Genomic DNA, 10959 nt, shown 5'->3' on the forward strand with positions numbered 1-10959 from the left:
TCATCCTTTGTTAAATAAAACTTCCACCATCTTCATTATATTAGGAAAATTCGTCAATTTTCAAAAAGTAAGAAAAACCACAGAACATTTTTTTTTTTTTTTGCTCAATCTTGAATTAAAGAGAATTGTCAATTTCCAGCATATACTAGAATCACTGCTTCTCTGATCTAAAATTTCCTATTGGCTTTTTTTGGTTTCTAATTTTTATTTACTGCCTTTCAAAAAATAAAAAGTACAAGTTGTATGGTTTAGGATCCTGAATTTTAAATATGGGATAAGTTTCTATAGACTTTATTTAATTCAGGATCAATATTCCTATTGGACAAAATGTGAAGTGAAGACAGAACATTTCGTGAGAGGATTTTCTGCTGCTTTAGGGGCCCATTCCTGTGCCCTCACCCCATAACATGCAAGCCCTTCTTGACTTTTTTCCATTATCCTTGTCCCATTGGCTCTCTCTCTTACAGCAATGTTGTCTTGGGCAAATAACTTCTCTGTGCCTCAATTTCTGCATCTCTAAAGGTAACCATACTCAACCTCATATGATGGCTGACCCTTATAGAGGTGATTAAATGAGATAACTTATTATCATATAGGATTAGTTTGCCTGCATATGTGATACAAAATGAAATAACAGTGGCTCAAGCAAGGTAGCTATGTATTTCTTGTTTTGTTTTGTTTTTTGGTTACCAGGGATCGAACCCAGGGGTGCTTAACCATTGAGCCACATCCCCAGCCTTTTTTATCTTTTATTTAGAGACAGGGTCTCACTAAGTTGCTTAGGGCCTTGCTAAGTTGCTGAGGTTGGCTTTGAACTCACGATCTTCCTGTCATAGCCTCCTGAGCTGCTGGGATCACAGGTGTGTGCCACCACATTCAGCAAGATTTTTCAAAGTTTAAAGGCAGGCATCCAGGCTGGTATGATGGGTGTCTGTGTTTCTGCTCTGCTGTCCCTGTGCAAGCAAAGCCTATACATCTCGACATCTATGGCCTTTGCCTGGGTGGTCATATCCTCTGCAGGCCTCTGGTATTCCTGTGTCAAGTGGGACCCAGCATTCCTCAGCTAAGCTTTCTTTCACATTTAGAATTTCTTTCCATTGTCAACTTTGGAGAGTGCATTTGGAAAGAAATAGAATGTGATTTACACTTAGGTATTGGTGATTGATAAACAATGGATTCACATTTTCACTGCTCAGTTCTCAAGAATATTGCTGCAACAGTAAGATTTGAGAGTCAACAGTGAGTGTCTTAGAAAAGAGAATCATTCTTACCCCCTCAATGCTATGATATAAAGGCTGTCTACAAGTGACAGTCAAACTGCTTAGCAAAGTTTGCTTGTACATTTTTATAAAGGATCTCTATTTTAGACAATCAGTGTCAAATATTTTAAAAATTGAAGTTCAAATGAGGGGCACAAAAATGGAGATTCAGGTGATTTTCAAAATCTTTTCCATAATCTACATGGTTAGCATGCATTTCTAGAAGGTGCTGTTCATATTTTCCATGTAGGAAATGTGAGGTCTGGGAATAAGAAATAATTTAATAGTTAAATGCCTACTTGAGATTGCTTATCATCTCAAAACAGATTATCTTAGGTGAAAATGATTCAGGAATTTTTTTGCTGATGAAGTTACTGAATCATGTTATGGTTTGGTCCCAGGTACCACTGAGGGATGAGCTGAGTTTTCAAAGCCTGCCTGGTTGTGGCAGTGTGGCACATAGACAGATGGTAGATGCTTTGAGGAAAAGAGGAAGATGAGGAGCTCTCCTCAGCATAGGGAACCAGGTTCTATAAATTACGTGCTCTAATCAGAGAAAAGAACATATTTTCAAGATAGTGTTTTTCCTTCTGATTATAAACATAATGTAATATCACTGTAAATGAGTATTAAAGAAAAGCAAAAAAAAGTTCATATTTTGTTTTGATAAGCTTGATAGTACATACAGTCTTACATCTATCTTATGCATCTTTCTCATGAAGATGTTTTAAAAATTCCTGCTTTGAAAAGTATGATAAAAGGAAAATATAATGTTAAAAGGTAAACTGAAGCACAATAAGATTTTTTTTTAACTTTACTTGAGCAAACAGTGACTCATGAATTAGGCAACTCCAAGACAGATGTGGTTTGGGTACCTTTGCAGGAACATCAGGGGAAGACTACAGAACAAACTCAAAGGTAAAGCAAGGAAAATATTTGGTTGGTTACAACTAGAGTTTCCTTACTTGATCTATCCTGTGAAAAAGTTGCTAGGAAGTTAGTTGGTGGCCTCTGATTGGTTGGAGCTTAAGTTTTTGTTTTTCTTTAATGTAGACACATGTAAGAAATAGCCCCAAGTGAAGTTCTGCTTATGGTTTCATATCAAGCAAGGTTAAGATAACTTCTGAGACCTAGTTGGCTTTGTCTACTCAGGAATCCTTCAGACTAAGTCTCCATTTTAATTTGCTTTTCATGGACATGAAAATTCAGACACTGAAATATATAAAATGAAAAACAAATGTGTCTCCAACCCATAGTTCAACTCTTGTGGTAGTAACTTTAAAAAAAAAAAAAAATTCTTTCTCAGTTTTTTGCTTGTTACTGTCATAATTCTAAAAGAAATGTATATATTTTTCTTTCCTTTTCAATTTTAGCCATATCTATTTTTTTGTTTCCAGCTTTGAAAGATGAGAAGTTTGGCTTGAATCTTGGTATTTGGCCCAAGTCTTCCTAATAAGTTTTGATTTCAGCCATTGGAAGTCAAAATAGGTGAGACTTCAATGTCATTTCTGGCATCCCTGAACTTGCTCATGATCAATAATCATGTGCTTGAGTAAGTTTCTTTAACATAAAATCAGTCCCATAGTGGTCTTATAAACAAGACATGTCATTCCGATTATTGTTTATATCCAGATCCTTACTTTCAAATATAGGTAAGCATTTTAAGTATAACAGTTAGTGAGAAAAGACATTTCCTTACATTTTGAAATTCTGTCGAGGTTTAAATGTACACCTTGAGGTATAAATGAAAGACTGAAATGGCACACTAATGATTAATGAAGATCATAAGAATATCAATTTTATAGATTAATAACAATTATTAAGAACTTTTAAATAATTATAAATAGAAAAATAGATGGAGAGTTGGTATGGCTATTGGGAGGGTGTGTTTCAGCTACATGACTCTCAGTTCTCTCTCCTCACCTCAGGCATATCTTTGATTTGTCTGGCTGCTTTTTTCCTTGCCATGTCTTAGAAACTCTCCAGGTTGTAAACTGGGCCAGTTAGGACTTGGCCTGGTTTGCGTTCCACCTTCTAAGGATAATGATCTTTTGTTTTTTGAGGCCCGATGCATGAACAGTGTTTTGTATGTTTTGTTTGGTGTTCTAGGTGTTTCAAACAGAAGTGTAAATATGGTCTCTGTTATTCTGTCTTGACCAGAGGTGACAGTATTGTAAACTTAAATTTTTACAAGAAGGAAAATCTCTTAAATCATGTAGAATAGCACTCATGATACGTTAACTTCAAGATCCCAGACATAACACAGAATTTAAAGAATGTGGCAAATAGGAGGAAAAATGAGGAACTCCAAACACATCTATTCTCATTAGACTACAAAACTACATTAAAGAATGCTTCAATTAATGCCTGCTATTTTGTGTCTATGAAGACTTTTAGAGGTTGAATTGTATTCCCCCACCCAAAAAAGATTTTGACATCTTAATTCCCAGTGCTTCAGAATGTGACCTTGTTTGGAAAAACTATGTCCTTGCAGATGTAATTAGATGAGGCCACACTGAGGTAGGGCAGACTCATGATTTAATCTGACTTGGTGTCCTTCTAAGAGACACACAAAGGGAGAATGCCATATGAATATAGAGGCAGAGATTGGACTAATGAGGCTGTGAACCAAGTAATGCCAAGGTGGAGAGCAACCACCAGAAGCTTGGAAGAAACAAGGGAGAGGCTAACTAGAACGTGGCTTTGCCAACACCTTGATTTCAGATTTTAGCCTCCAGAAATATGAGTTAATAAATTTATATTGTTTCAAGTCACCTAGTTTATAGTTCTTTGTTGCATTAGCCCTGAGAAGCTAATAGAGTGACTATTTTTTAATATTATTGAAATGATGACTACAGTCTGTTAACCATTTTCAGTTTTTGAAGCTGAGAGAGAACAGTATGTTCTAGGTTTCAGGTTTCTTCTAGAGGACATGCCACTAAAAATATTCTTCTGAATTTCTATTTTGCATATAAACTGATTAGTGATATATTAAAAGTGCCAGTTAAAGTGGATGTCTAATATCCCAAATGGTGCAGTGACAGCAGGAACAAGTTAGTAGTTGACAGTTCTGAAAAAATTATTTATTTTACCCCATTAAAATCTGACTAATTAGAAATTAAGCAGTTTGGAATAAAATTTCAGATTTATTTTTTCTTTTTTAAAACAGTTATTCTGTGATGATAATTTTTAATTTTGGCTAGATATTGATTTCTATCTTTGACCATTTGTTTTTTGACTAACACACATCCTTCTTACCTGTGGTTTTACTTCCCACTCTTTCAGTTGTCTATTGTTAGGGTTAGATATGAGGTGTCCCCGAAAGCTCATATGTGGAACAGTGCAAGAGGTGAAATGATTGGGTTATGAGAGCCTTCGCCTAATTAGTGCATTAATCCACTTGAATGGATTAACTGGGTGGTTAACTGTAGGCAGATAGGGTGTGACTGGAGGACATTGGTTTCAGGGGGCGTGCCTTTGAGGTATATATTTTGTCCCTGAAGAGCACAGTCTCTCTCTGATTCCTGATTGCTATTTCCTAAGCTGCTTTCCTCTGCCACACCTTTCTGCCATAATTTTCTGCCTCACCTCAGGCCACAAACAATGGCTGTCTATGGACTGAGACTCTGAAACCATGAGCCCCAAATAAACTTTCCCTCTTGTCAGGTCTTTTGATCACAGTGGGAAAAAAAGAAAAAAAAAATGTCGACTAAAACACCTGTGGTCGACCATGGTCTGCAAATCTTAGATGGAACATCTCAGAAATACACAATTCACAAGTTTTAAATGATATGCCATCTGAGTACTATGAGGATTCTGGGTACTGTCTCACTGTCCTGCCTGGGATGTGAATTGTCTCTGGGTCCAGCAAATCAACACTTCCTACACTACCTGCTCATTATTCATTTAGTAGCAATCTCAATTATCAGATTAACTGTCTTAGTACTGTAGTTCTTGGGTTCAAGTAATCCTTATTTTCTTAATAATGGATCCAAACTGCAAGAGTAGTAATACAAAGGTGGCACCAGAGCATAAAACATGGAAGGATAGGGGCTGGGGCTTTGGCTCAATGGTAGAATGCTTGCCTAGCATGTGTGAGGCACTGGGTTCCATCTTCAGCACCACATAATAAATAAATAAATGTATTTTTTTAAAAAGTGGAAGGACAGAGTAGCTCTAGTACTTGGTAACAGTGCTCCAGGGCATAAAGGAAAAACAGTCTGTCTAGGATTTGGGACTATCTGCAGTTTCAGGCATCTACTGGGGATACAGTAATACCTCTTCTCTGAATATAATAGGATGATTCTTCCTGGAATCTTTTTGGATCCTCCTATTGAGCTACATTATCTGATCTCTTACTCTCTAGCTTCTGGTTGTTCAATGAGGAATGCAGACAAGCCATCAGATGATTGAGGTATTGGTTAATTTAGTTCTCTTCCTTCAGACCGAGTATCACTGCTCCTCTCAAGGTCACCTTATCATTGTGACTCTAATTCTGGGATCTAGAAACCCACAATCTGGAAACCCAACCCTTTTCAGGTCCCTTCTATCCATGGGTGGTGAAAGCACCACTGTTACTAGTCCCAGGGGACCACACTATCCCTTGTCATTTCCCATACCCTATTTTCATAAGTCCCTTTAATATCCCTCCGGGGATAATTTTAATTTTATTTTTGCCATCTATTTCCTGTCAGGACTATGACTAATACAAACCAGTTGGCAACCCTCATTTTCAGTTACAAAACAGCATTATCCTGTACAAAGACCGTGATGGAATGTAGACCCCCAACAACCCAATATTAAAAGTCCATACCAAAGACTGCTGAAGGAAAAATGATTTTTTCCCCCAAAAAATTCTACTCCCAATTTTCAAGTTACTATTAATAAATGTTTTTCTAATAAAGAAAAAACCAAATTATACAGAGAATTCATTTCATGTTTCAATCCCCTCCCTGCCCCCTCACACTCTACATAAGATAGTCACCTTCTGTCATTACACATATGGGCCTGTATTCTTAACACTTCAGAGAGCCTCATCCTTTAGCTAAGAGTTGTAAATGACTTTCTTGCTTCTGATATTAAAAACCCTGAGTGTGAATTCAGGTTGCCACCTGACCGTACTCTCTTTATTCCTTGTATTTTTAGTAATGCGCCCATACCTCGCTCAGTCTGGCTGCATTTTGGCACTCTGTATTCAAAGCTGTCATCAGAAGACTGCACCCTGTTTAAACCTACTGTGGCTGTTTTCTTTTAAAATCTCTCATTAATATCTATTTCTTAATGTGACATGTACTGTTAACTTGTGGGGGTTATTTTGATATGACTTCCAAAGTTGTAAGCAACTCTTTCCTGGGAAAACTTCCCAGTTTTTTTTTTTTTTAAATCAGTGTATGTTATTTCATCTTTGTAGCACTCTATAGAACATGGTGCTTAATCTCAGATGGAGCAGGGCGGTTGTCTATAAAGCAAAGAGGAGACTTTCTTAGGAAGAAACTATTACTGGGAATTTCCATTACTGATGATTCAAGGTCATAGGATGCTAGGGCTTCAAGAGCCTTAGCAATAATCTGATTTAAAGAGCTACACTCATAGATGAAGAAACCATGTGAGGCCAGAATACCTGCTGGAAGATAGAAGGCTAATTATTAAAGAATTAGAACTAGAACTGAGGTTTCAAAATTTTTGGCCCAGTGTTTTTTCTACTATATCATGCGTTCTTTTAAATAAAATGTTTATACAGTTGATTTGCAATAGTTGTGTTCTATAAAGTTTTGCACAATGAGTTATGAACAATTGAACCATTTCTCCTGTGGGGAATGCAGGTTTAGGGTCCTGCAAGCACTCTGGTCACAATATTTTTGTCAACTAGTCAAAACGTAACTTTGTTTTTTGTGTGTTTCTGTTTAAAGATGTTTTATTTAATATATATTATTGGTTTATTAACATCGAATCTGTGTCCCACAGCACTATAACTCATACCTGAATGAAGCTTCTCTAACATATTTTCTCCATAAGATTCATCACAGCCTTTTTATCTTTAGAAAAACTACACAGCACTTCAGCACCACACTTGAGGGACATTTGAAACAGTGAAATCACCAACAAAGGCACAGAAATGTGAGAAACATGACACTAAATAGACCATGAAAAAGACATTTGTTTACAGTCTCAGAACTGAAACAAGAAGGCAAAGCATTGCTTGTTCACCTCAGCTTGGAATGTATGCATTAGGTCACTCAGTTGTTGTTGTTTTCTTTTTTTTTTTTTTTGTCTCTGCAAAAGTGTCATGAGTATTGATTTAGGAATTTCACATAGATGTCAACAGAAAGATAAGAATAGAGGGAAAACTGTGGGCAAATTTGCAATTATGGAACTCAAGAAAAGTGATGATCAAATGTCTTTGGAAAATGAAGTCCAAAAATCTATGGGAAAATTTACACCTGTCTAAAAAACTCATTCTACTTGCTATATTCTTTTTTGGGTATCTTTCCTGCTTCATGGCAAAAATTGATGACTTCTCCCCACTTCCTCACATTTCATTGGAAATATGCTTTCTGGATTACTAATTATTTCCACTCTGCTTACGGGCAGGGTTAGTGGTCTTTCTGCCTCTAAGGGAAGGGGATCACCTCGGTCCTCTTGAAATATCTCTCTCACTTGATTTTCAGTATAACTTGTTCTTCAGGTTTAAATACACACACACACACACACACACACACACACACTGAGCTTCTGTTTTCCATCTGCACCCCTTGTTGTGTGTTAGCACTCACATATCAGAGAGAACATTTGACCTTTGGTTCTTTGAGATTGGCTTATTTCACTTAACATGATTGTTTCCAGATCCATCCATTGGCAAATGTCATAAAGTCATTTTTATGTCTGAGCAATATTCCATTGTGTATACATACCACATTTTTCTTTATCCATTCATCTGTTGAAGGAGACCTAGCTTAGCTTTTGTAAATTGTACTGCTATAAATATTGATGTGGCTGTGTCACGGTAATATGCTGATTTTAACTCCCTTGGATCCAATTAGAATAAGACACACTTCATGATCGTACAAATATTGAAAATATACTGTCATGTATAACTAAAAATAAAAATAAATAATGCCCAAGAACTAAAAAAATAATAAAGTGACCAGGGGTCCAAGCATGGTGGCACACCCCTGTAATCCCAGTGACTAGGTAGACAGAGGCAGGAAGATCACAAGTTAGAGTCCAGTCTAAGCAAATTATTGAAATTCTTGTCTCTCTCAAAAAATAAAAAGGGCTGAGGATGCAGCTCTGAGGTAGAGCACCCCTGAATTCTATCCCCCGTATCACATGCAAAAAATCATTCCCAGACAAAATGTTTGGAATATTTTCACTTTTTAAAAACATTTTTTGTTATGGACTGTTCAATAAATTATTTGCTTAATGCTTCTAGAAACTACTAAAAATAAAAAGATTGTTTAATAAAAAATAATGCTCAAACATTTTGAAATTTGATAAAGAACTATAAATCTATAGTTCCAAGATATTCAACTAACTCCAAGAAGAATAAACACAAAGAAAAGCAGATAAAACATATTATAATCAAACTTCTAAAATACAAAGAGAGAAAATTTTTAAAGCATTGAGGGGCAATTGTAATGTGTTTAGAGGAAAGAATAAAAAAATACTGAAGACTACTTTTCACAAGTTATGTGAGTCAAAAGACAATAGGATGATATCTTTAAAGTGCAAAAAGAAAATAGAATTCTATGCTTGTTTTGGAAAATTTGTTTGAAATGAAGATTTTCAATCAAGATGAGATGATATTTTACCAATACACCTGCTCTATAGGATATATTAAGCCAAAAGAAAACTTTACCAGAAGAAATGAACACACACACACACACACACACTCACAATGTATGTGTGAGTATGTGTAAAAGAGAAAAGAGAAAACCCAACTTATCCATATCAAGACTGAAAGAAAGAACATCACTATAGATCCTACAGACATTAGAAAGCAAACAAGGAAACATTATGCTCAACTTTCTGTCAGCAACTCCAATGATTTAGAAGTGGACAAGTTCCTTGAAAGACCTTAATTATGAAAACTTACAAGAAGAAATAGAAAATATGAACTATCTTATATATATATTAAAAACATTGAGTTCACAATGAAAACTTTTTAACAATGAAATGCTGTGTCTAGTTGTCTTCACTGATGAATTCTATTGACACTAAAGGAAGAATTACCAAGACCACATAAATTCTTCTAGGAAACAAAGGAGGAGGGAGAACATTCCAACTTTATGCCTTATAGTCAAATTTTTGTCTATACTAGGGTCTGGCAACATGGCAGAATCACTTTTCCATGGAGTATCAAGTTACCAAGTATCTATTATCATCTGTATTATATTGAACATACCAAGTGATGAAGTCCAACATTTCCAACAGTAATCCTCCATAAGATAGAAATGATAAATCTGGAATAAAACTCAAGTGTGACCAGAAGGTATAAGTAGGCTGGCCATGAGAAGATAACCCAGACACTGACACAGAGCTCCTCATTTTCAACTTGCAATTATAGTCATGTGGAACAGGTGATCACCTAATCAGCTGAAATAGAAGTGGACAGAGCTGTTGAGTGGTGCTCCTGGCCATTCACATTGTGGATGGAGACATGGCTCAAGATTAGAAAATAGCCATATCCCTGGCCAGCAGGCAATGGCCTGACCTTTTGTTCAGAGATCTGTAAGGGAAAGGCTGGAAGATAAGAGATCTAGGAAAAAGACATATGGATGAACATACGAGAATACGCATGAAGGGTGAAGATTTTTGTATCATAGATTGGTTAAAAAGTCTCAGTTCAAAAGGTATCTGGAGTGAATTTGTACCAAACCAGCAGCTCTCTTTTCAGTTCCACAATATTTCCCTTGTCAAAAATGCACTAAGTTGTCTCCAAGTTTGAAGCATTCAGCAAAAAATGGCAAGGCAGAGACACGAGAAACATGCACCTGATTTCCATGACAACTATGGTAATGCTGTATTAACTAGTGGAGCCACTTTCTATATTACTGTATGGACATATAAAGCAACACAAATTGGAAAAGAATGGAACCTGTCACCTGTTGGCAGAATCACCCCAAAGGAATGGAAAGATTAATCATCATGCCAGCTGATGTAATAGTGAATTTCAAAAGCAACTCATAACTGGTGCCAACTAAAAGCACTATATATCTATTAAATATGGCATACTGAAGAAATAAAGTACACCTGAAGCATTAATTTTTAAAAGCCTCAGTTTGTAGATAAAATACCTTGACTAACTGACATCAACTTCAATATTGGTCTCCCCTGAACTTGCATGATTCAAACAGTAGCAGAATGATCATGGTGTCAGAGATAGAGGCCATGCATGTTCTTACCAGCATGAACTCTTGTTCCCACAGCCAATATACCTACTCTCGCCTTTGAATTTCTAACTCTACTTCCCCACTATGGTTTTGTGATTCCCATCCCTACATGCAAAATGCAAAAATGGCATATTCTTACCAAAGGATGCAGCCCAAGCCACATTGATTTAAGATGTACAGTGTCCCTAGGGCACTCTAGACTTGTGTTGCCCAGAGAATAGCAAGCAAGCAAGAAAAATCATTCTTTGGATCCTAATTGGCAGGTGGACATGTGAAGTCTGGTTTATACCAGCAGGTTAGCCACCCAT

At 36.4% G+C, this 10959-nt stretch overlaps 1 pseudogene; it reads left to right on the plus strand.

The window, feature by feature from the left end:
- Positions 1–10056: 10056 nt before the first annotated feature.
- LOC114083737 (cytochrome c oxidase subunit 7B, mitochondrial pseudogene) lies at positions 10057–10401 on the plus strand (annotated as a pseudogene).
- Positions 10402–10959: the final 558 nt, after the last annotated feature.

This window comes from Marmota flaviventris, chromosome 11 (assembly GCF_047511675.1).
Source record: "Marmota flaviventris isolate mMarFla1 chromosome 11, mMarFla1.hap1, whole genome shotgun sequence".
NCBI lineage: Eukaryota > Metazoa > Chordata > Mammalia > Rodentia > Sciuridae > Marmota > Marmota flaviventris.